Raw genomic sequence first — 25,395 nt, 5'->3', positions numbered from 1 at the left:
TGTCTGAGAACAAAGTGAGAGATTTGTCATGTGTGGGAGGAAAAGAGAGGGACACTGGCCTTCTCATCTGTGCATTTGCACTGTAACCCTGACTTTCCCATGTTTGATCCTTTCTCCTTGTGCAAATTTGAATTTGTGGCAAAGTTGTTAACAAACATGTCTCTTATTCAGTCATTCAGAACTTTTCTGTCATACAGCATTACAGTGACCCAAATTCAGCATAAAAAGGAGGAATCAAAGCAAAGGATGACCAATTCCATTACAAACTTCTTTGACTGTATGAAGAACAGGATGCAGCTCAAGCCCCCACAACTCATTCTAACCTGAAGGTCACTTGAGTGGCAAACAAGATTTTCAGTTTCCTACCAAACCACTGTTGTTTTCCTATGTATACAAAAGGAGGCCCAAGAGTCTGAAATTTTCTAGAAGTGAAAAGCTCTTTTTGAATGAGAAACTACACTCTATCCAAGGTCTCCAAAAATATCTCCAAAAATTCTGTATGTGGGTTGGTGAACATTTCCACCCATCTCTCCAAAGTGTATAAACAAATATCTGAGATTTAAGAATTTGCATCTCAACTCCCATTGTTTGAGACTCCATTGATGTTTAAGACTCCCATTTCAAGTATTCATAATTTGTTCTTTGTTAGTACAAGTGGGCTTTCACAAGCGTCATTATGAAATAACAAGATTTTATCCAGTGTGCCACTGGATACAGATTTCTAGTATTTAAACTAAAGTCTTGCAAAGTCTTAGTATTTGGTCTATATTTCCTCTTACAACAAATGCTTACAATAAATTTTGTGAAGGGTGGAAAGGTTTTATTCAGGCCTTTGATTATCATCATTTGCTCTTTGCTGCGATATGTGCTGTTTGTTCACCTGGGATAAAGCTTATTTGGCAGAATGGTTGGCCTTGCAGTCTGATGAATCTCTGATGTGCTTTCAGGTTCTGCAGTGCTAAATTGCTTTGCAGGATATTGTTGCTCAGAACTGGGCATGTGACCTTGCAAAGCACTGGTATACCTCCAAGGAGATGATGAGAAAAACGTATTTTTGTGGCAGTCAAAGGCACATTTTGCATTTTTGCTAAGTATTTTTGTAGTAAAATTACTATAGTAATAACACACTAGTTATTCTAGTTCTCCTAGTTTTCTGATTTTTTAATTGTTACAGACCACCTGAGACAGGAGAAGGCTCGGTACAAAGTGCTTTGTAACTATTCTGTCTTGGAGAATATCAAAATTTTCCACAGAGCAGAGCAAATCTTCTTTAGGGAACACATATGTCTGTTAAGAGTAGCATGGGTATAATTTCACCTTAATTACATCTAACCTGCAGTAAGTACAGACTTTTTTCTTAAGAGTCTAACCAAATCCCACTTTTCTTTTTCTCTAGCTCTATTTCCTAGTGTTTGAGTGGTTTTTTGAGGTTTTTTTTTATTGCTGTTGTTGCTGTTGTTGGTTTGTTGGTTGGTTTTTTGTCTTTTTTTTCTTGTTTGTTTTATTTTAGTTTTTTTTTTTGCTGTTGTTTTTTGGTTTGTTTTTTTTTAGTCATATAGAGAAGTTGTTTCCATTGGAAAGTTAATTTTCTTTCCAGGTGGGAAAGGGAACTGAACTGATGTGCCCTACAGCTCCCCAGCTGCTTGTCTGCTTCTGTCACCTGAAAAGCAGCAGAGCTCACAGAGGCAACAGTCAGGAAGCTCATTGCAGTAATTGCTTTGGAATTGTATTGGTTTAGTGTAATATGAGATGCTCCCACAGCTGTCCTTTCCAAATTCTTTAGAAGTAGATCCTTGATCCTTAGGGATCTGTAAACCACAGAGGAAAACCACTGCTTAACTAATCGGATTATCAGCTAGCTCACTTGCATGTAATACATATCTAAACACTGCTTAATTTGGGATATTAATTACTGCCTGCACTGAAAGAATATGCATAAGTCTTTAATTACATGGAAAGATCTTCAAATTGTGGCTGGAACTCTCCTTTCAAGGGTTTAAGAAGGTGATAATTGCTTGTGATAACCACTTTACTCATAAATGGGTTTTGGCAATATATTGGCAAAGTACTGACTGATCTGAGTTACACTGCCAAATGCCACCCAGATGGAACCCAAAACAGCCTGAAATTTTGTAAATATTATATTTTGTCATAAAGCTTTGACATTGTCCCATTTGTTGTCTACATATCTGATTGACTCTGAGTGAGCTCAGGCTAAAGGATTTTCTTCATTCTTACTTGTCATTATTATAACTTCTTGTAAGCAACGTAAAACATAAATTCCTTTATATTCTGGGCTGAACCAACGAGAGGCTGTGCACACCAAGTTTCGTGCATAGAAAGTAAATATTGTAGATCCCATGACTGACTTCTTACCAAAACAGCATGACTTATTTACAGCACTCATGTATTTACTGATCCTATTTGTAACCCTGTTATGTGAAAGGATGCCAATGCCATTCTGACACATGGAAGTGCATTGTTTTCAGAACAAATACCAAGAGATTTAGGGAATCTATAAAAGTAGAAAATCATTATTTTAATACTTCTTGAGCTAAATTGACATGTGGAGAGCTGTCACATTTAGCAAGAATAAGGATAGGGATTGAGAAGTACTTTTTATAATTCATTTTTCTGTGCAGGATTGATCCCACTTTAATAATCCATAGATAATTCTTTGAAGAATACAGTTTGGAGGGTAAGAAACAGTGAAATTATTCCTTGACATGAAATACTTTGAACAGAACTAAATCTTGCATCTCAACCTTTCTTAAGACATTTTTTGGCAGTTTTTTATATTAGTTTGAAGGGAAAACATAAATACCCTTAAAAGTACTTGAAACAAAATTCAGATACAGATCCAATGGGGAACACACAAATACATGGAGCAGAGACACAACTTCAAGCCTTGCTGAAACTCTTAGCAGGATGCATATTCTAAAATGAATAGGGTGAAGCTCCTGGTGAAGGGAGAGGGCCTACATAATTGCATTTTTTACATAACTTTTCACAAAGGCTTTGCAGGAGGGAATTTTGTAGCAGTTTTCTTCACAAAAGAAGGTAATTCTGAACTATATCTGATGCACTGGTGATAGCTTCCCTGTGGAGATGATTCAATTCTGCAAGTTTGTCATGGAATTAGTAGAGTATCTGTAATATACAATTAAATTTATCTCTCAGTTGCTAGTTAAAAAATACCAAGCTGTTTTCCTTCCAGACTTGTGAATTATCTCATTTCAGTAGTATATTGGATGAATTCAGTACTAATTAATGAAACTAATAAAAAATTAATTATAAGCTGATAACCAGTAATAGATTCAAACCTCCTGTCTACAAGTGTAAGAAAAATTGCAATGTTCATAGAGTATCAACCAGCTTTTTTGTCTGCCTGCAGTTGTCCAACCTTCATCAAATTAATACAATCATCAATTAGTCCATCTAGAATATTTATAAACATTTCATTGTTTACTGCTGTTATTCCCTGTACTGCTCCAGGATGCAACACACTTAGCTCAGGAAAATCTCACAGTAAATATCACACAAATGACATGAAGACTTATGTCTGATGCCTAATACCTAGACAATGTGAAAGTCATAGTGAAAAGAAACAAATAATATCCAATTTAAGATGCATACATAATTTTCTGACATAAAAGTCTGCCTAAATATAAAAACATAATTGAGTAAATCTAATTAGTGCAAATACGTTTCTTGACATACTTACCCAGTAACTATACACAGAAACTCTTCTCTCAGTTCTGCTCTGGCCCAGTCATAAATTAACAAATCTGCTGGGTCTACTTTGTTACAGGTGGGATTTCCAAGGCTGTTTAGTTTTACTTCCATTGAAGATAACGACAATATTTCTCTTCTAATCAATTTAAATAAGCAAGGCCAGCATGAATTATCCTCAGAAATCTGACTGTGCTTGTTTTTTGAAGAAACCACACTTAAACAACGAGAATTAGAAAGAACCCTATGTAGACTAATTTGCCATTGCTTCCCTCTCTAATTTTTACTTTGATACTTGGCAGTAAAGAAGTGCAAGCAATGTTAGAGCTGTAAAATAGTCCTAACTGGCTGTTTGACACATGACAGTAGTATAGAGAAATCTCTCTAATAGCATCTTCTAGTGAGCTCCTATGATTCTCAGGTAGCCTTGCTTGAGGCCAGGGGTGGCAAGCTCAGCAGGAGAGGTGGAATGAAATGGGCTTCTAGCAATGATCATAGATATTTTCTGGTTAATTCAAAATCTACAAAGAACTGAAGTTGTCTCTGAGGCAAGAAACAACTAGTTTCAGTCTTGTCATAAATACAGCATCTTCCCAAAAAGCAGGAGAGCTTAGATTGACTGGCCTACAGGTTCTAGATTTACTCCTATGCCTTTTATCAGTAATACATGATCACTGTAAAGTAGTTGACTTCATGCTGTAAACCACTCTGGTACTGATGTAGTTTGTGCTTGCTACCAGAAGGGAAAAAAAGAAGCCAGCTGAGCAGCAGTATTTAAAAAGAAGCAATGCAAATTAGCCGGTGTTACAGTCCCACAATTAAATGGTTCCTGGTACCTGGTGTGGCTTCTGAGCACTTAATTTGAAGGCATCTGTCCTACCCTGTTTGCATAACACAGATACTCCCACAGCCGCTGGAACTTCTCACTGAGAGTCTTCTGGGAAACGTTCCTCCTGAATGGGAATGGGAGTATGAACAGGAGTATTTCTAAAGAATCAGGAAAGCTGGAAGTGACCTCTGGGACATCCGGAGGTCCATAACCCAGCCTCCTGCTTGAAGCACCTCCCATAAAAGCAGGTTATTCAGTGCCTTGTCCTGTCAGCTTTTGGAAGTCTTCAAATGTGGAGGTTCTGCCGCTTCTGTGCAACCCAAATCCTCATAAAAAACATTTTTTTCTACATTGAGTCAGAATGTACACTGCAAATTGTATGCATTTGTTTTGCTTCTACTGTGTATGTTTGAGAATAATCTGTCCCTGCCTTCTCTGCAGTCCCCCATAGGTACAGTAATTTCACGATTATAAGCCGCACCTGATTATAAGCCGCATGTTACAATACAGAGTGTGATAAAAGGTATCTATTCTATCACCATCTGTTGAGGGTGGGGGCAGTGATCCTTATCTCAACGGCAGATATTCTGCTAATGGGCCAGCCATTGAAACCTGGCGTGGTATTGTTCTTTATCTTTCACAACCCATCCTTCCTCCAGAGAGTCATTTTCTGCTAATGGCCCATTGAGTCCCACTGTGGGACTGATAAAATTACTGCAACCCATTGGAAGTTGCTCCAGCCAGCAGGAAGAGCCCAACATTTCTTACCAAATAAAAACAGAGGTTTTGGGACACTAAGGGAGCCCCTTTCTCCACTGGACTCCAGACGAAAACCAGATTTCTCCACATCACCACTGGACCTCTGGAGGGAAACTGCACCTTCTGCAGGAGCACTGCTCCAACTGAATCACATCTGTCACTGCAGGAGGATGCAGCCACCATTAATGGGACTGCTACCAACACCCTGCCTGACGGGGTGTCAGGTTGTACTCTGACTTTGTCAGGTTTGGAGTTTGTTTCTTTGTAGTACTGTATTTCTATTTTAACTTCCCTAGAAAAGAACTGTTATTCCTAATTCCCATATTTTTGCCTGAAAGCCCCTTGATTTCAAAATTCTAATAATTTGGAGGGAGGGGGTTTACATTCTCCATTTCAAGGAGAAGTTCCTGCCTTTCTCAGCAGACACCTGTCCTCCAAACTAAAACAGCAACTTTTCATTCTTTGTCCATATATAAGCCACACCTGATTATAAGCCGCACTTTGGGTTCGGACCAAAATTTTAGCCAAAATGGTGCAGCTTATAATCGTGAAATTACTGTGGTTGAAGAAGTACAAATTATCCTCTGTAGCTGTACCGCACAAAATAGAAAGATTAAGAAATTCTGCCCAGTTCTGGTATTGTGTAGAAAAGACTGAAGACTTCAGAAACCCTGAGAAAAGGAAGAAAAAGTGAGGAACCTGGGCTCTGGGATTCTTTTCCATTACAAAGTCTGCATGGAAAAATCATTGAGTAAAAATGTATCAGTACTGGGAGCAGAGACTTGGAAACTGTGGAGTCATTAAGATGTGCAGTCAGATTTCTTCCTTTTGCTCTCTCTCTGTGGCTTTGTGACGCTTTTCATCACTGCATGTCTGTGCAATGGCCCTGCTAGGGACAGAGGTAACTGACCACCATAAGGACTGGTGGGTTGAAGTGCTTGCAATAGTGCTTTGGAAAAAAGGAAGTCTAGTTAAAGTTTCGCACACTGCTGTGTAACAGAACTGTGTTATTAAGCATATTTGTCATGAGACTAATGAAACAGTAAACTTGAAGGGTTCTTCTGCTCTAGGCATGCAAACTGAGAATGCTCAGCCTCATGGGTTTAGAAAACCAAAGGCAACCGGATGTCTGCTGGATATCATAAAAAAGAATTTCCTCCTAGAAATGTCTTTTTCTCCCTATTGACAGGGAACATCAGATGCTACCTGAAATGAAGCTCATGCCATGAGCAAGAGAGGCAGTATTAAAGGGCGCAGATCACAATGAATTTGAAGCAAAAAAATACCCAAGTTGCCTTACTTAGGGGACATGATACTAGAGAGATAAGTGAAGCAGGAATAGCATGGAGGGGTCCAGCAGAGGAGAGAGCAGCTCTAGATGTAATGAGAGGGAGGCTGTGATGGTGTGAAGAGAGGAGAGCAGAAAGGGACTCACTGATCAATGAAAGATGCACAGAGCTCCCTGGCTGTCCTCACATTTCTGCTTTGGGATCTTTGGAGCTGTCCCTCCTGTATGAAGACAAATTTTCCCCGCAGGCTGTGAGCATGTCTGGAGGGCATAACCCCAGTTTCCAGTGTCCCCCAGTGGGCCCCTCTCCCTGGCCACGTCTTGGCTGTGTGGTGACACCTTTGGCTGCGTCCATTCCCTTCCCTTGCTGTCTGCACAAGCTGCTACATTATGCACCTGTTTAGCACCTGTGACTCCATCAGATATCTGGTATCAGATTTTTTCCATCCACTGTGTTTTGGTAACAGCCTGCTGTCTGTGTGAAAAGGACAAAGAGGCGTCTTTAGTTTTAGATGTTACTCCCCTCATCTAGGTGCTGTAGTTCTGGCAGCACAGGGAATTTCTCCCTTTCAACTGTTGTATATCCAGCCAGGTAGACTTCAGACAGGGATATCCGGTTCACCCAGAGATATTATTAAATGGCTCCTTGTTTAATGCACACATGACTTGAGGTGATAGGATGTTTTGCTTCAAGACAAAATAACAATTGCTTTGAGCTGCCTGGAGGTACACACCTTTCCCAAACTACCATTTAAATCTTATCCAAGGAGGGAATCAAAAACACCTGTCAGTGCACTGCATTTTAAATTAATCCCTGTGAAACAAACACTTGGAACACAGACCTCAGTACTTAACCCCTGATACAAACTCTCAATGACTCAATAAATCAGAAAACTGTTCAGAAGGCACAAGGGAAGAAGCTGATGGTGGATCCTAAATAAACGTAGTTGACAGACAAGATTTAGGGTAGTAAAAAGCTGTGCCACAGGTGTAAAGGGGCATCACTGTCTATCTTCTATCCCTGCAGATGGTGAAGAATTGAGTTTCACCAGGGCTGCAGTAGCCCCTAGTTAGCCTTGGAGAGCATCATGGTTGCTTTAGAGCCAGTCCTCTGAGTTCTTGAAATATCCCAGAGGTAAATCTCACAGAGATGTGTGTCATGCAGAGTCCATATCATTTAGATTCCTAGAATCCCAAAGAAAGATCTCAGCTGCCCATTCTGTACTATCTTAATGCCTGAGGGAACTCTCCAGGGTCTCAAAAAAAAAAAAAAAAAAAAAAAAAAATTATAAGTGCATAAAGTCAACCTGGGAGAAGCAAACTGTATGCACTAAATATATATTGCCTTGAAAAAATCAACTTTTCCTACGGACAAATATGCACTTAGTATCTTGGTTGTTTTTAGAATAGCTGATTTGACAATGCTGGATTTCATAGTTTTTTCTTCTCCAAGACTTGAACAGCTCACTGTAAGCTTTGAAGTCTGCATCCCATAACCATGAGATGTCTCAATAAAAGTCAGGTAATTTCAGAATTAAAGATTCACTGAAGGGTCTGAAGTGCCAGAGTTTAGCAGCAAAGGTAGTGTCAGAGACCCTCACATCAGAACATTTAACTCCTTCTCCTTGACTTCTGTGCAATGGGTTTGTGTTTTTCGCAGAAAGCCAGACTGCACTTGCTCTTTGTACTGGTGTACAGGAAGATGTGTTTCCCTTCCCCACCTATATAATCCCACTTCTGGTCAAGTAGGCATCCTTTGGAGTTGCAGTCCCAGTCTCTTGGTATGTTTGTCATCAGTTTGCATAACACATTTTAACATCACATTTTTTCTATTGTGCCTTTTACTGTGGACTTACAGGACTATAAAAGACCTCAGAGGATTTGCTGAATACTATGTGCTAACTGTGAGGCACATGCAACTGTCGCTGCTTTCCCACTGCTGAATCCATGCATTTATAGCTCCACTGCAGCCTCTCCTATCCTCTGGTCCTGTATGCCAGATACAGATGATCTGTGGTCCAGCAGCCTGCTGCCTCTTGGGTCAGAAGCAGTGAGCAGCAGAGAAGCTGCTGAGCTCTGCCACACTTTGGGATCTGCCCCTGAGCCAGGTGCCGTGGTGAATGGACTGCAGCTTGAAGACACAATCTGCAGGCTCCAGGCTGCTCTGTGACCAGCTTCCCATGATCCCACCTTCACAGTTTTAGCAGGGAGCTTATACTGGTGTGTTCTGACTTTCTGAGGCCATAAGCATTTTTTCCACTTGCTTGAGAAATGTGAAAAGTCAAACTGCATTGGGGAAGCTCAGCAATAGTAAGATAGAGGTTTCACATTTTGTTTTCTCTTGAAATTATAGTAATTATGTAGTCCATGTCACAATGCTGTCTCAGAGGCAGTTCAGAAGACCCGAGCTGCAGAGCTGTCTGCATTTGAAATATTGCTGCATGTGTAATAGACTATCTCCTGAAACAAAATTGCAACCATATTGCTACCCATGCCTGCTCCAAAAAGGCAAGCTTTTTGCAGTATACTAATCTCTCATCCTGTACAGCTTGTTCTGAGGAAGGCTAGGGCACAGGGGTGCAAAGCTCTCATTATTGTCTGTTACCTAATGCTAAGTATGCAAGGGGGGAATCTGCTCCTTTGTAATCAAGACCACATGAAAAGCTGTCTGACCTGCAGATGTCAGAAATAACAGTTTGTTCTCATTCCACATCATACCTTGTCGGCAGCTGTAATGATTTGCCCAGAAGTCTGCTGCTGCACTGTGTATAATCAGGTAATTTCACTCAACTTAGAATTAGACATTTAGAATATCATCCCTCCTGAGCACAGGCAAGAAGATCTTTATTACTTTTGATATCTGAGCTACTATGTCTAACCAAAGCATCTTTAATTGATTAGTTAATTTAAGCTATTTTCTATTCAGAGTAAGAAAGCCAACTCTCCATATGCTAGCTGTCTACAATCCCCGTAGGACTTTGATGTTGTGTTTCTCTGTAGCCACATTCCCTCTGGAAATGTGGGGTGTAATAAAAACTGTTTTAAGGAGAAGAAGAAGAAAGTATTTTTATGTTTCCTCTTATATCTTCACATCTAACAGATGCAGCAGTTGCAGACAGAAGCAGAGACCCAATGTGGTTTTGGAGTGTCACAAATAGCTGTGGTACATTATCATTAGGTGCCAATATTAAGCAGGATCATGATTTGCCAGTAAATGTGAGGAGTGCAAGTATTTTTGGCACCTGGCTATTAGGAAGAGATGTGTGGTTTGTATCTATCCTGGCCCTGGAAGGGCTGTTCCACATATGAATGTTTTCTGCCTGGCTTACTCAGCTGGGATTCTCAGTCCCCTCTGGCAGCTCCTAAGTTCACTTCTAGGACAGCTTGTTCTGGCTGAGATATTGCAGGTGTTCCCCAAAATTTATGTCTCCAGGCTGCTGAGAATCAGATAGACTGCATTACAGAGAGTGTTTTCACCCTTTCCTCAGAACTTCCTACATCAGTAGGAGTAATAAGACTAAAAATCTAAAACAATCCACAAAGAACTGGATAATTAAAATAACTCAGTGTTACGGGACTGGCTGGCTCAAGCCACAGCAGCCTGAGCAACAGCCCTTTTCATACCGTCACCTGGCTCCAGGACAAAGGAAAAGATGAGGGAATGCCTTTCAATCCTTCTCTTTAATCTTTTTCCAATTGTTGCTGGATTTCGCATGGGTTTCTTGGAGTGTTTGCTGGAGGTGACACAAGATGAACATCACATCCCTGGGGTGTAGGCTTGCAGTGTGCAATGGCTGGTTGCACTTCAGCAGGTGAGGTGGAAATGTGAGCAGTGGATCACTTCAGAAAGATGTCCACTCATCAGTGACAGGCCAGTGACCATATCAGCACGTCCTCTCAGTGTCACTGAGCTTAGAAGGGGCCTTTCCAAGCCACTTTGTAATCAAGACCACATGAAAAGCTGTCTGACCTGCAGATGTCAGAAATAACAGTTTGTTCTCATTCCACATCATACCTTGCAGGCAGCTGTAATGATTTGCCCACTGGATGCCCAATGGATGATTTGCCCAATGGATGCCACTCTGAGATAGCAGGAAGATATTTGAGCTGCAACTACTTGTATTATCTTTGCTTTCTAAGATAAAGAATTTGATTTTCTGGCACAACCAAGTCTGATACTTCTCACAAGTGCTATATTCAATCATTATTTATTGCTGTTGCTTATTGTTTGTGAAAAGCTGGCTTTGTGCCCAGCATTTTGATGAATTCTGACACCCCTGTCTTTATTGATTCTCTAAGAAATATGACAAAATAGAAAACAGGGTTTTTTGTTAGTGAGAATTAAAAGATGATGTGAAGCAAAGATGAAAGGACTGATGTCACTTACCTTTTCCATTTATAACATTAATTGTCTGGATTTATAATGGGATACCAAAGAACCATACCAGCTCTATTAACTTATTTTGGATCAGAAAATAATATGTAAATCGCCAATGAAGCAGTAAATAACTATCTACACTTATTTTACTAATGCTGAAGTCAGCTTCTGCCTAGCTCCAGACTCTGGAGAAGGCTGCAAGGCAACTGTGGGTTTTGGTTCTGATCTCCCAGGTGATTTCCAGTTCAAATTCCTCTCCTGAGCCAGTCATGGTCTTTCAGCATGCTACCATCTAGATGTAGGTTTTCCACCTCTAATGTCTTACATCATAATTAGGCAGACCTGGATTTATCAGAAATGCCAAAGAATTGTTAATCCTCACTCACTTGCCCCTACCCTCTTCTGACTGCTGTCCCAGTCAGCACTGAGGGCACAGGTGACACCCAGGCGGGAATGGGTGTGATCTGAGAGCTCAGGAGGAAGACCAAAGCCTTCCCTCTTATCCAAGGCAGTTTTGAACACCTCTTCTACCTCCAGGACCATAGTACAAAAAGAGACTCACAGACAAGTGGGGTGCTTCTCTTGACCCTATGTCCAGAGTGACGCAGTACACTATGGTTTGGAATTCTGCTAAATTGCAAAGAAAACTGGGATTCAGCTAATGGAGTCCCTGGTATGTCTGGGTCTTGAACGTACTTTGTCCCTTTCATAGTATCTACAGATTCAGGGCTGCATCTGACACTTCCCATTGACCTGTTGCTTTTCCTTTGTCTTCAGTAGATTTTTAGGTTCTGCCTCATTACACATTAAAAGACCTATATCCTCCTTTCACTGCCCCAGGCTTGACCTCATTTGTCCAGGGGCCCTCTCCCAGCATTTGGGAAAGGAAACCTGCATTTGGGAATTAATGTCTCCCTGTGACTGAGGTGGCACTGGTGTTCGTCCCTGTCTGAGGCAAGCCTTGTTTTCCTTCCCTGCTATTTTCTCTCCAGCTTAGCTGACTGTATGTTCCTGAAGACTCTGAGGATGCTTTTTGCATAGAGGTGACTATATGCCTGCATAAGGAAGGGAAAGAGGGCAAACACAGCTGTCCTCTGAGCCCCAAGCACTCCCTTGGTTCACTGTGCAAATGGTGCCTGCAGCACTGATGGAGGCAAGAGCAAAGAAGTGTAACTTCTGCTCCTTGCAAATGTCCCTCCGTCCCCCTGAAACACTGCAGAGGGAACAAACTAAGGAAAGCATGAAGCAGGCTAGGACAGGTAGAAGGAACAAAGTTTCAGTGTGCTTTGCCTCTTATTTCCTAGGGAACTGCTGGTGAAGTTCAGTTTCTGGAAATGTAGTCATGATTGCAGAAGTGTATTCCAATGCACATCACTCTGTTTCTGTCATTTGTTGGTGTAAATAACCAGACTTGAAACATGTGCCTATGCACTGATGTAAAATAGTGAGAAAGAGTCTTATGTGAAATTCTTAGCAAAAGGAAATTACTCCATGACTGTCCTTTCTTTGAGCTGTTGTATGCTTTGACCAACTACACTGCCCTGTGAGTAAGGGTAGGTGAGGAAAAAGCACATTTCAAGAATGGGTTACTCTGTGCCTGAAGAATAGTTTGCATATGTCTGAAGACTAGGCATTGTCAGAAATCCTTCATCCCACAGAAAAGCCTAGTGATCCAATATAGCTCAGAGGACTGGAGTTCCTGTACAAACAGGAAGGATTTTAGCTGGCGAATTCTGCACTCTTTTATTTTCTAGGTATAAGCAAATATTAAATTTTCTGAAATAAGCAAATATTAGTAAGAAATCCAGGCTATTTGTGACTAAAGTAATAATATTTTATTTTGAAATCGGCCATTTGGCCTAGTTTAAAAGAAGCAGGGGTACTTCTAAAAATATATACATTAGCTTTATTGTAGTTGTTAAATTAGAACCTATGAAGGTGATAATTTAAACTATCCTGTTTAAAGTATCAGATTAATCTTAAGCATATTTAATGTTTGCTATATATAACAGATCTGTGTGATTTTAACTGAGTCATCCTCCTCCTACTTGGATGGCTATTTGTTTACTTAAAATCAAAACCAAAACACAAGTCTCTGGGGCAGCTATTGCTGTAATCACACTTTGGTGGTTTGATTAATGCAGCCACTTCTCTGAGACATCTGAACAGTGCAAATTCTCGTCCCCACTGGTAAACACCCCAAGGTATGCCAAGAAAGCCAAAGTAAATGGCACTAAGTTTAGGGTTTTTAAAAATGTTCTTCCAAAAATCATGCTGTTTTTCCCTCTGACAGTAGCATGTTCTCCATAAAACCACTGTTTTCTGTATAGCTTCCTGTGACTTTTTATAGAGTACATGCTGAGCTCTTTACCCTTCTACAAATAGAGGAAATCATGCTTGTAGGAGGTTCAAGTCTTGTGTTAAGTGACATTTGGCTGCTGGTTGTAGCACCAGTGTGATTATGATCCAACAGCCACTGTATTTGACTCACTGACAACTAAATTTGAAGCCCAATGTGATCGACTGCAGGAGCCATGACTTTTACTTAGCAGAACAGGGTGCAAGGGTCACTGGGGCCCCTGAAGCTCAGAGAACTATTCCAGCAAAAGTCTGAAGCAAGCTTTGTGGAGGGTAGGCTGAACCATGTTTTTGTGAGCAGGGATAAGCAGGCAGTGTGAACCACTCACAGGGGAGTAGAAGATAAAACCCTGATGGGATATGCTCTACAGATCACAGTGGCTTTGCTGACATTAGGGAGCTACAGAGGGTGAATTTCCAGAGGACCAACAGCAATAGTGTCTTCACATCGGTGATGTTACCAAACACTGCAGAGGTTAACCCTCTACTAAACCTTTACGATCTCTAAGCGGTTCTGCTCACCTTCCTTAATAGACTTACATTTCCACAGCACTTGTCAACAAAGTAATCAAGTACCTCCACGTAGGAGTAAATGTTTCTAAATAACACAGTCTGTTTAATTTGATTTTGGACTTGCTGAGTACACTCATGCAGTGGGATGTCAGTACAGGAACAAATGGTAAATACAACACCCACAGTGTGTCACACATGTCAGAGTAAACACATTTCTGTTCTGAACAAAGAACCACTTTGTTCCCCATACCTGCTCCTGCCCTTAAGTGCCAGCAGATGAATTGTGGCCCTATTCTGGGTTATCTGGTCACAGATGTTGCCTTGCTTTGCTAGGCTCCAGGAACAAACATTTTGGGAAGCCACCTTCTCATCTCCAGTTGACAGACTGACAGCTGGGGCTGGAGAAGAAAACATGGCTATAACTCCATAATATCTATCACTGAAGAAGATATGTTCAGAATAATGTTGTCCTGGCAACAAAAAAAAAAAAAAAAACAAAAAAAAAAAAAAAAAACACCACCAAACAAACAAAATCAAAACCCACCCCCTCCGCAAAACCAAAGAAACCAAAACCCCAAAAATTCTCCTGATTTTCTTGCCATTCTAGCAGTGTAGTGGCTGGACTGGATGGTGGCAGTACCCTGCTGTTGTACTGAAGTCTTCCTGCAGTCCTGAGGTTCAAAGATTTTTCAGGGTAGTTCTAAACAACTCTTCTCCTTTGGTCCCAATAGGCTTCCAACCATCTGGGCTGCAAATCAGCTGTACAAAAAGCTCTGTGTTTCTTTCCCTGGTGAACAGACAAGAGTAAAGGTCGATAAATTCAGATTCAGATGAAGCAAGGAAGAGTGAATTCCAAGGACTCTCCACTCTGCCATAGCTTCAGCTGCCAGGCATTTAAACCCATAGGCTGTGAGCAAGAGAGGGCATGTAAAATATTACAGGTGGCCAAGTTTATTTAATATGTTGGCTTTTCCACTGCTCTTAGCACTGTTATCAGAACACTTAATTTAGTTACATGGAGCAACATGGAAAAACACTGGTGAACATAAAAGAAAAAGTTGCTTCCAGGTAGCTTCCAAATTAACTATTAGTCCCTTTGCATTGCTGGAAATCTAATAATGCACTGATTACATATAGGAGTAATGAGTTTTAAAATATGCTCAGCTTCAGCTTTTACATACATATTGCTCAAAAAGCCTTGGGGCAGGAAATATGAAGTCATCTTGTCAGGACCTCAGCACAGACGCCGCAAGGTCTTTTGAGCTGGCTCCTCAAAGGCTTTCTGTATATTCCCATATGGCACCGGGGAAAGGGCCAACTCTCTGTACTTGGGAGTCACTTTCCTCAGTCCTTGTTTTGGGATGGGACCACTGTAGCAAGAAGATGAGCTAATCAGCCCTCCAGTATGAGATAGTACAGCTAACTGGAAATTCCAAGTCAAGCAGGTCATGTGGCAAGTTCTGGGAAGCATGACAGTAGCCACCAGCTGAGGTCCACAGGAGCTGCAGGTTCTGTGAGGGTTTGCTTTCCTGACTAGTATTCCCAGGGGCCTGAGAAGCCAGGCTTATCACGTGCTTTGCCAAGAAGTGCAACTAGATTTGTAGAAGAGAGGACTTCTTTAAGGGGACTTAAATGGACAAATTAGATGCTTCCCACAGCCACACACCACCTTTTCCTCCTGTGGTTACTTGAACACTCAGTGCAGCATGACTGGAAAGTGCTGAAGCTCATGCCAAAACTGCCTAGAACATGGAAGTGGACGATGGTCAGCTCTTTGCTCTCACATTGGTTTGAACCTGTATATAACCAGGCTGGGAAAACAGTGACTCTCTGGGAGCACCTCAGACTGCAGCATCCTCTGCAGACACAGGCACAGCACAATTTGCTACCTGCACTGTATCAAGCCCTGCCCTGCCTTCAGGCTGTTGACTAGACTGCATTTTGGGCAAGAGTGAAATCCAGTTTCTTCACCCATTCTTTCTCTCACTTTTCTTCACCAAGTATCTTTGCTGCTTGCTTTGTTGCCAGCTCTGGCACTGCTCCAGTAACAGAATAAGAATAAACCAATTCAACTCACAAGAATGGCAGAGAATTAAGTCAGGACAAGTAAATAGGGAGAGGGAAGATTGTGGAAATGGGGATGGAAAGAGAGGGAAATCGGTGAGGAGCATAGCAAAGGCCTTCTTTCTGTGGCAGCCAGATTTTAACTTCATTCAGTGATCAGGTTACTGGGGGAGTTGGTATCACAGCTTGGGCTACAGTCAGATATATTGCCCATTTAAAAACAATGTTCCAATATTGATTGATTGATTGATGGTGTGTCAGAAGAAGGCTGTGCTTGGGAAAGCATACAGCTTCCTAGTCCTGCTTCTCTGAGCATTTCTTATCCAGAAGATTCATGGCTAGAAGAGGAAATCCAAAATTGTCAGTCAAGGTAGGATGCAGGTCTTTCAACTTGCTATTGCAAGAGATTTGAACACAATTGCTGGGAGACTTTAAAAATAATTTTCCTTTTTAGAAGGCAAGTTACCTCTTCAAAATGGCATGCCTTCCTGCAGAACATTTATAAAGTAATTTGAAATCACTCCCACAAGTGTTCAGCCCTGTTTGAAACATGACCAGCTACAGAAACCTGCACAGCACAAAAGCCAGCAGGGGAGGAGGCAGAATGTCACCCTACAAGTATTTGCTACAAAATATAACACAAAAAGAAGCGACATTCTCCAAATCCTTCTGAAGCAAAGTCAGGGGTGACTGCACCAGCCTGCTATGGTATGCTGGCACTCAGGCTGGCATTTGACACTCCTTGAATTTCCTTCCTCCTCTGTGCAGTTGTATTTCATTAGCAGGCAAGTGCCAGCGGGAGGGGGAAGATGATGTCAGCATCTGTACCTGGGCTGGAGTGGAGCTGGTGTAGGCTTGCAAGCAAAGCAGTCAAGAATCACCAAGGTAACTTGGTAAATCAGAAGGCAGGAATTCAAATTAATGTAACAAGGCCCGATGGAAAGAGAGCATTTAATCTTCCACTGGTTTTCCTGACTTTTCTCCTACTGTCCTCTGGCAGTGTGTCCAGGTACAAGTATTGCATCATCTGAATGGATGGCTTGGTGACTCAATGCTCCCAGGGTCCTGAAGGGCAAAGGAGCTGCACAGCAGCTTTAAACAAATTAACACTTTCTTGTGTCAAGAAAGAGCTTTTCCTTGAGAGGAGATGAAAGGTCTTCAGCATTATGCAAACCATCCATCTATCCTCACCAAGGCTTGTAAAGTATGTGCTGGGACAGATCTCAGGCTCAGCTAGGAAATAGCAATAACAGCTATTAAAGGGGACGCTGCAGCTGACCCATGTGAAGATGTTATTTTACACTGAGCCCTTCTTCCCCTTCCTTCCCATCAAAATGCACTCCAGCCCAAGCACAGTCCTGGTTCCTGACTGCATGCTCTGAATGCTCTGTCACTCCTGTGTGAGCTGGTTCATCTCACAGGCTATAAAAAACAGTGAAAATAAAAGCATTTTCTTACAATTAAGTGAACTGAACTGGTTCATCAAATTGTCAGAGGAACAGTGGAGTTGGCATGAGGTCGGTGCAAAGACAACTGCCCAGAAGGGAGAGAGGAGACTCTGCCCTGTTTCAGTGGTAATAAGGCATTAACTGAAGCATGCACCTGGTGAAACCTTACCCTCTGATGCAGTGATATAATTGCTCATTTCATCACTCCCTGGCACAGTTCTGAGAAAATGATCTCTACTAGCCTCCGGGATTTTCACAGGAGATTTTTGTTTTCCAGATCATGTTGAGACTGAGGGGATACAAAAGGTGCCACCCTGTTGGCAGGTTTGAGGAGGCAGTAATCTTCATGGAAGTGCGAGAGGGATAAAGAAATAACCTCTTTACCCTGTTAATCTCTGGCCTGGACAACATCTCTAGTTGTGTCCCAAGGGTACAGTGAGGCAGTTTATTTGAACTAGGCTGAAAGATAACTACTGGCAAAAAGTGCTAGGCAACCCCTCTTCCTTTTCCACTTGGGTGCACTCTTGATGTTTCCCTTGGAGCGTCTCTGATGCTCGTCTTGAATCAGTGGTAAGCTGGTAAAGGAGTTAATACAGAGCTTTGCTTTTGTATTACAGCATCCCACAGGAAGAAAATTCAGATTTTGCTGCTCATTGAGTGAGATAGATCAGGTAATGGTGAAGTCAGACCAAGCCCAGGTCCAGTATAAAGAGGACAGCTGGTTCATCACCAGCTGCTGCTGTGAGTGGCACAGCTTCATCATCAAGAACTCTAGGCAGCAAACACATAGCACTTGCATCTCCATTTGAATATAGGATGCCTACCTTGTCAGCCATCTGTTTGCTGTAGCTGATATATCCACAACTGTGGTATTTAGGGCCCACATTCAATAAAGATCAAAAATAAGATAATGCTGAGATACTTTCCAGAACACCATATTGAACAGGGGTACATGCACAGTTTAGAAAGTTTGAGCAAGTGAAACAGCAAATGAACTCAGTTCATTGATCTGCTTTGGGTAAGGGGCAACCCTTCAAAAAACATTAATTTAATCTTTAGCTTTTTAAAGAGGGGACCACAAACCTTGTTTATTTCCCGCATTCTTTTATTCTGGGTTTGGTCTTTTCTGTTTGCCTCAGTATTTTGTGGCTTTTTGTGGGCTGTCTTGCTGGACTGAGTGGGACTCCAAGGAAATGATTCTGTGAAACTCTGTTTATGGTCGGAGCACCTAGGAGGTCAATCCTAAAATGGGAGAGAGTTCTCAGCCCCAGCTAGACAATCTGCTAATCCCTCCAGATACTGTTGAAAGGATATTTGAGACTTCCATTGCTGGACATAAATCAGTATCACGTTCTATAGGATATTTCAAGAATGCCTATAGAAAGTTTATGATTTGCATGAAGGGCTTTGTGGGTTCCTGGGCTTTCCTTGTATTGTCTTGTTCACTATGGCTAAGGCAATACCCAAACTTCCCACTCCACCATGCATCCCCCAGCAAATAGGTTTTAGGCACACATTGCAATGTAAATAGAAGCCAATTTCGTGGCCAGAATAATTAAGCTTTAAAATTCTAGCCGAAAATCCATTGTCACACAAAACGGACCATACAGATAAGAAGGAGGTAATGAGAACAGCCTTTTACTGTCTGCACTTAACCATAAATGCTGGCCAGAATTCAGGAAGGATTAGGTGTTTCTACAGGAACCAGAGCATTTGCAAACATAGCACTAAGCAGCTGCTAATGCTTTGTGTTCATTGCTCTGGGCCAGAGCCCATTTCTTGGATTCATTCACTCCTTGCTTTCTAAAACACCCTTACTAAAGGTTGTAGGACTTTTCTGCCATCTCATCAGTGTAGAGGTTCCTCTTCAATAGCAGGTCTAGTAAGCGCGCTTGTGCAACTTTCTGTTATCGTATGAAATCCTGTGGATGATGTCAAATTGCTACAATTCTTGGCTATCTATGTGGTGATAAGGCAATCTAATTACTATAAATTTTTAAAGTAAAAAGTAAAGCAGGTTATTTTCACATTTTGGCTAAAAAAAATTCAGAAAAACAAAGCTAAACAGACTTGGTACAAACGATATTGAAAAATAATATGGAATATACACGACTTCACACCCCACCCTTAACCCCAGTTAATAGCTTATTTCGTGGATCTGGGCTCAGTTTACAAAAAGAAGAGTGATTTTAGTACTTATAATTTTGCTAACATTGGAATATCTGTTTTGTATGCACAATGTACCCAAATAAATCACTTCTTGTATATTTTATCGGTTTTTGCTAGATGATGATACATTATTCGAAGTTGAGTTTTTGAGTTTGTGAAAACTCTGATTTTCTATACCCAGCGGTTTACAACCTGTAGGACAAGGAAAGAGTGTTATCCTGTTAGACTGGGAGAGCACAGGCACAAACAAGCTTAGATGGGATTTTAATAATACATATAACCTAGAGCAACTGGGGACTGCTGTTCTGCTGTCCCACTGCACTGCCCACCCATCTGCCCGGACTGCATCCAGCAGCTGTACAACTGTAGCCAGGTCAGCCTAACAAGCTGATGAAATGGAAAATGATGGCTTTTGGGTGCATTAGTTTTCAAGTGGATCAGTCCACTGAAACGGCTGCCTCAGTTGCCCCAGCACAGTTGCAGTGCAAGGCAAACACAGACTGGGGCAAGGGATGCAAGGAAAAGATGAGCCTTACAGCTCATGGTCACCAGCTGCTCATGTGCAAACTGAGCTCAACAGCAAGCCCAAAGAAGATCTGGCCAGAAGTGTAGCTCCCTCACACCACCTTAGAACACCAGAGCTACAAAACTTCCAGTAGTTCCAGGGGTTTCACTGAATCATCCATGGAGCCAGAGTACGGGCTATTGGTGACCCATTTAGACCTGACTTCGAAATATATTAAAAACTTTAACAAACCTTGTCTACTGAAAATATTTTGTCTTTGCATGCACAGTGAAATACACAGCAGCATGGAATTTGTGCCAGAGCTTTACAAGCTTCATAATACCCACCAGTTCCTTAAAACATATAAAACATTTAAAATAGCACCTATATAGTTGGTATGGGGTCAGGACACGAGCTGGTGATAATTTGAGAAATACGTACTGATGCTGAGACTGTATTTCAGAATCTATTCTTAAGAAGCGTAATGAAACGTCATCAAAGGGTGTGACTTCCAAAGCTGTGAATGCACATCTAAGCTTCTCCTTTCTTTCTCTCTTCCCTTTTCTTATTTAAATGACAGCTCAGGAAATTATTCTCAACTACAGCACAGTAAAAAGATGTAGATTAAGAACTTTTCTGATATTTTTTGTTTCTTTTAATATTTTGTTTGTTTTGTTTTGTTTTTGGAGGGGAGGAATAAAGAAGAGAATGAACGTGATGTGAAGAAAATGAAGCTGCCCGGGTGTTGAGGGAAAGGTTATGGTCACTTGTAATGAATTCCAAGGCTGGAGGAAAATGCTCACTCTCTCACTTTTTATGTGCTCTGCTGCTTGCGAGTTTAAGCACACATTTAACCCTGACCAGAGAGAAAGTTGTCTGTAGTAAATAATACACAATTAGACCCCGAAAGATATTTGTAAATTAGGTAGTTTTTAAGGCATCATTGAGTTAAAACGCTGAAGCGTTGCTTGTAAGACTCTTTTCAACTCCAGCTACCGAGGTTCGGGTTTTGTTATTTCACCCCCACCCCCATCCTTTTGCAACTGGGGTCAAAAAAGCCCTGCAGGGTAGCATGGTTTGCACAAGCCTGCCGGGCTGCTCCTATAGCCTAAATTACCAGTAAAAGGGCTAGAAATCTGCATGCAGGTCTGTGTAGGGTGGTAGTAGTTTGGATGAGGGGATGCATTAAAACCCATTAAACCCCACGTGATCCCTGCAGCACAATTCTCTTTTATCTTTCTTCTCTCCACTGCCCGGAGACTAAAGAGCTCATCTCCATAGGGCTCATCTCCATAGAACTGGGAAAGCAAAGTCTTCCACAGGCTTTACTTGTTTCTGACCCTCTGCTCTTTCTCACAGTATCTGTTATGGATTTGCAAATTTAGTTGGGAACTTTTGCAATGTTTAAGCATCTTTGGAGAAATCGGATAAATATATGTGAACAAGTTAAAGGGAGAATACAAAACATTTTGTGACTTCCTGAAAAGCTCCTAAAATTTTCTTCACTTACGTATTAGAAATGAGCTGTTTATCTAAATAATTTTTTCCCCCTTATACTTGGTATTACATTTCCTTCAAAGACTCGTGGAAGTCCTTAATACCATCTGCTGTAACGAAGCAACCCCTTGGTCTGGGTGGGAAGTCAAGTATATAAACGTCCAGTCTCTTTATTTCTTCCTCGGACAAATAAAACCACACAAACCAGCCCGCTGAACGCTGGATATATTTTTCACATAGTGAATTGTTTTATGCGGAGGGCTTCTGAGGGGGGCAAAAACTTAAATGTGGTTACTATGTCAACAAACGACGGGATTTAGGCATTCTTCTCCAGGACTTAGGTCTGCAGAAGACTGGGGGAAAATTTATGGAGCGTGTTGTGCGGACACCCTCCAGCTGCTCCTCCCCCGAGCAGAGCGGAGCAGGCAGGGGAAGGGCTCCGGGAGCGGCGGCGCCTTCGGGAATCCCGGGGCGCTTGGAGGGCTGGGAATCCTCGCCGAGGGAGACCCGGCTGCTCGCAGGGGCGGGCCGGAGAGGATGAGAGCTCCCCTGCTTTTCTTCGGGCTGAGCGGAGATCCTGGTGCGGTTTTTGGGAAGGCTTTGTGCGTGCAAGCGTCTGCTGCGCTTTCTGGGGAGTCGGCAGAGCGGTAAGGCAGGTATTTGCTCCCACGAGTTCCCTTTCGTGTTCTTTCCCCGCTCCCTCGCCGGGTTACGAGTGCTCACCAGCATCCCGGTGCTCCGAGAGTGACCGTGTCCCGGGGATGGCTCTGGGGACACCCAGATGGGAGCGGGGGCTCTGCCAGGCACACCCCCGGCAGGAGAGCCTCGGCCGCAGCCGTGGGGCTCTGCGGCTCGTGTCCCACGGAACTGCGGTCCGCGAGAAAGTCTGAAATGTAATCCACGCTCGAGCGATGCTATCCCCTGTTTGGGGTTATCTGGGGGACGTGAGCGCTTGTGGTTTTTGTCATTGCATGAGTCAGGTCATTCCTGTTCATGTCTGATCTCCCAATGCTAGAAATTAGTTAGGATGGCTGAGGAATAGTGTAAATTGCTGAGGGGGATTCAAGTGTTGTCTGGGACATGAGGAGATGTGCTGGAAGCCGCCCATGTGTAGCTGGAGTTGTTTTGTGTAGATGCTCCATCGTCCTTCCCCTGTAGAGCTGCCCATGGCTCACACCTCCTTTTCCAGCACAGATCTCTGGCAATACCCCGCCCTATCCTTATGTATCACAGCTAGTCTCATTGGGATAGTTAGCTCGGGATTTTGAAATTCATCACACAAGCACATTTTTTACTGTGAAAGTGAAGCCTGTGTTAGCATTGTCTGCTTCCTTTACACCCACAAACTCTGTCTTAAAAAGCTTCTGCCTCCTCAATTCCCTGAAAGAGAAAATGGGGCCTCATGTATCAGACCAAAGAATAATCATCTCAGAGCTCCTGTAGGAAAAGAACAGCTGTGTGGAAAGATCAATAAACACCACCAGTTGCTTCCAAAGTCGTAAAATGGAAAGACTGCACAAAACAAAACGTGTGGCAGGGGACCCTGGCTCCAGACACTGCAGGAGAACTCCTGGGAAATGCAGTAATTAGTGGGAAGTCTCAGACTTGTTTTCCTTCAGTGGTTCCATGCATAAAAATATTTGGTTTAGGAGATGAAATCACACTGGCACGAAGAAATACCTATGAGAAAGGAAAGCTTGTTTATGCTTAATATGTTGGAGAAATGGTTCATGAATGGTTTATGTCAGTGAAAATAAAACAATGCTGCCAAGGCCACAGACCTCAGGTGAGCTGTGTATGTGCTGGATGGTCCTGTAAGCTGAAAGTTTCTGGGGCTGTTTGGTTTTTTCACTCTTAAAAAAAAAAGGATAATCTGTTTCAATGAATTTTTTTTTCTACCCGTCTTTTCACATTGCTGTAGCTCTTTGCTACTGTAGCTCTTCACTCCTTTGTTTAATCTGCATATTTCCCTAAGTTTTCCTTCACTGCCAAGAGAGAGGAATAGGAATAGGAATAGGAATAGGAATAGGAATAGGAATAGGAATAGGAATAGGAATAGGAATAGGAATAGGAATAGGAATAGGAATAGGAACAGGAATCATTTGGGAAGGCCCAGCTTCTCCTTGATGGCTCTCTCTTGCCTCTCCAGATCACCACTTGGAGGCCACTCTGTCGGTCTTTGCAGAGCTCTCCTCCCCACCCTTGCTCTCCTCAGCCACTCAGGATGTGATGGTCACCCCTGCCCACTCCTGCTCTCCTACCTGGATCCTGCTTCTGATTTCATGCTCATATTGGCCAGTCTGTGCCACCTCCTTCCAGCTCTGTCACCACTTTGGCAACTGTTGTTTTCCCCAAGACTTACCTGAGAGCACCCTGTCACAACTAGTTTCCTAAGGAATGCCACAGGTTCCACAATGATGTCCTGCAAAGGAGAAAGACTGCCAGGCACAGTGTGCAGAATTCATGCAGAGCTCCGAGTATTTACTCCGCGCAAGTGGCTGTAGAAGTGCTCAATGATTCCCCTGCCTGTACAGAGTTTAACATGAGAAGGGTTGCTTTTCTTCCCTTCCCTTCACATTTCCTCTTGAATATTTTTGACAGCTGTGTGCCCTGAGCTTGGGCCTTGAGGTGTGATTGAGAAACAAATTAAGTTTTCTAAATGGTTATAAAGCTAAATCCTAAAATTAGAATAATTTTGTTGTGTAGGGGTTTGAATACATGTGAAAACATAACAGTAGAGTTACGGTACTACCTTAAAGCTCTTCAACCTGTGGGGATTTGCAAGGCGATTGGAAGCACTGGGTGAGACCCTACATTCCCCCAGATGCAGTGCTTGCTCCATGCTATGTGCCACGGCTGTCAGTCCCTCCAGACATTTCCTCCCCCAGCTGTTCGTCCCCTAAATCATCGCATGGAAGTGTGCACTCCAGAAAGAGGTACACCTTGTGTGTTATGTACTACAACAGTATTAGTAGTAGAGTGAGCCTGGCTCACTTTACTGTCATGGCCAGTGGTCTACTTTGAGTGCCACTCCTTTTGCTCTTATGGGATCTCATCCAAAGCTCTCTGAATTCCCGCTCACCTTGGCAGGCTTCCAGTTTGCCTCACTGCAGTTAATAACATAGATAAGAGCTCTGGGATTGAGTTCTTTGATGCTGCCTGAAATTAGTATAAAGTTCTTCTAAGATAAACCCTGAGTATCCCTTCATCCAAACAGCCAATGAAGATATTAAACAGACCTGGCCCCAATAGGGAGCCCTTGGAAACACTGCTGTTAACCACCTGCCAGATGGATACACACTCACCACCACACTCTGGCCTCAGCCATCTAGCTTCTACCCAGTAAACAGAGCACGTGGCCATGCCATGAACAGCCAGTTTCTCCAGGACAATGATGTGGTAGATATAAAATCATGACTGCACTGTGTGGTGTAGACACTTGCCACGCTCTGAACTAAATTCCTCATTGGAGATATGGGAATCCCGGGAAGCTCTTGGAGCTTGTCCATGTGTTCCTGCCTATGGACAGGGATTTTGCCTCGTGGACATGATGGGGTCCCCACATCCTATGTACAGGATGTGCACATGCATGGCAGCAGCATGCCTGAGAATCTCACTGGCTCACTGCAGCTTCTGGTGGGCTCAGTCATGGGTTATGCAGAAATCCTTGGCAAATGGTCTAATTCCTCCTTTTCTAACCAGACCACATTTCTGGATGGAAGAATGTATTGTTTGAGCAGGTAAGGCTCATAAAGGAGTGTAAAACCAAGTTAGTTTTTCCTTGACATCTTCTTTCATGCCCTTAGGTGAAACAAATTGGTGGGCATAATTCCTGAAGACATGGAGCACCAATTT

At 42.4% G+C, this 25,395-nt stretch overlaps 1 protein-coding gene across 3 annotated transcripts in view; it reads left to right on the top strand.

Annotated features, from left to right (window-relative positions):
- Positions 1-21,983: 21,983 nt before the first annotated feature.
- SPATA13 (spermatogenesis associated 13) overlaps positions 21,984-25,395 on the top strand; it is a 74,399-nt gene continuing 70,987 nt past the window's right edge. The window contains exon 1 of one of the 3 annotated variants that reach the window (XM_033052678.2): positions 21,984-22,187. The gene's annotated coding sequence lies outside the window, so the exon portion shown is untranslated. Of the gene's footprint in view, positions 22,197-25,395 lie in introns of all 3 variants that reach the window. The other 2 variants (XM_033052677.2, XM_033052681.1) reach the window with 2 other exon arrangements.

The sequence above is a fragment of the Catharus ustulatus genome, chromosome 2, assembly GCF_009819885.2.
Source record: "Catharus ustulatus isolate bCatUst1 chromosome 2, bCatUst1.pri.v2, whole genome shotgun sequence".
In the NCBI taxonomy this organism is placed as follows: domain Eukaryota; kingdom Metazoa; phylum Chordata; class Aves; order Passeriformes; family Turdidae; genus Catharus; species Catharus ustulatus.
This window is presented reverse-complemented; position numbering and strand designations above follow the sequence as displayed.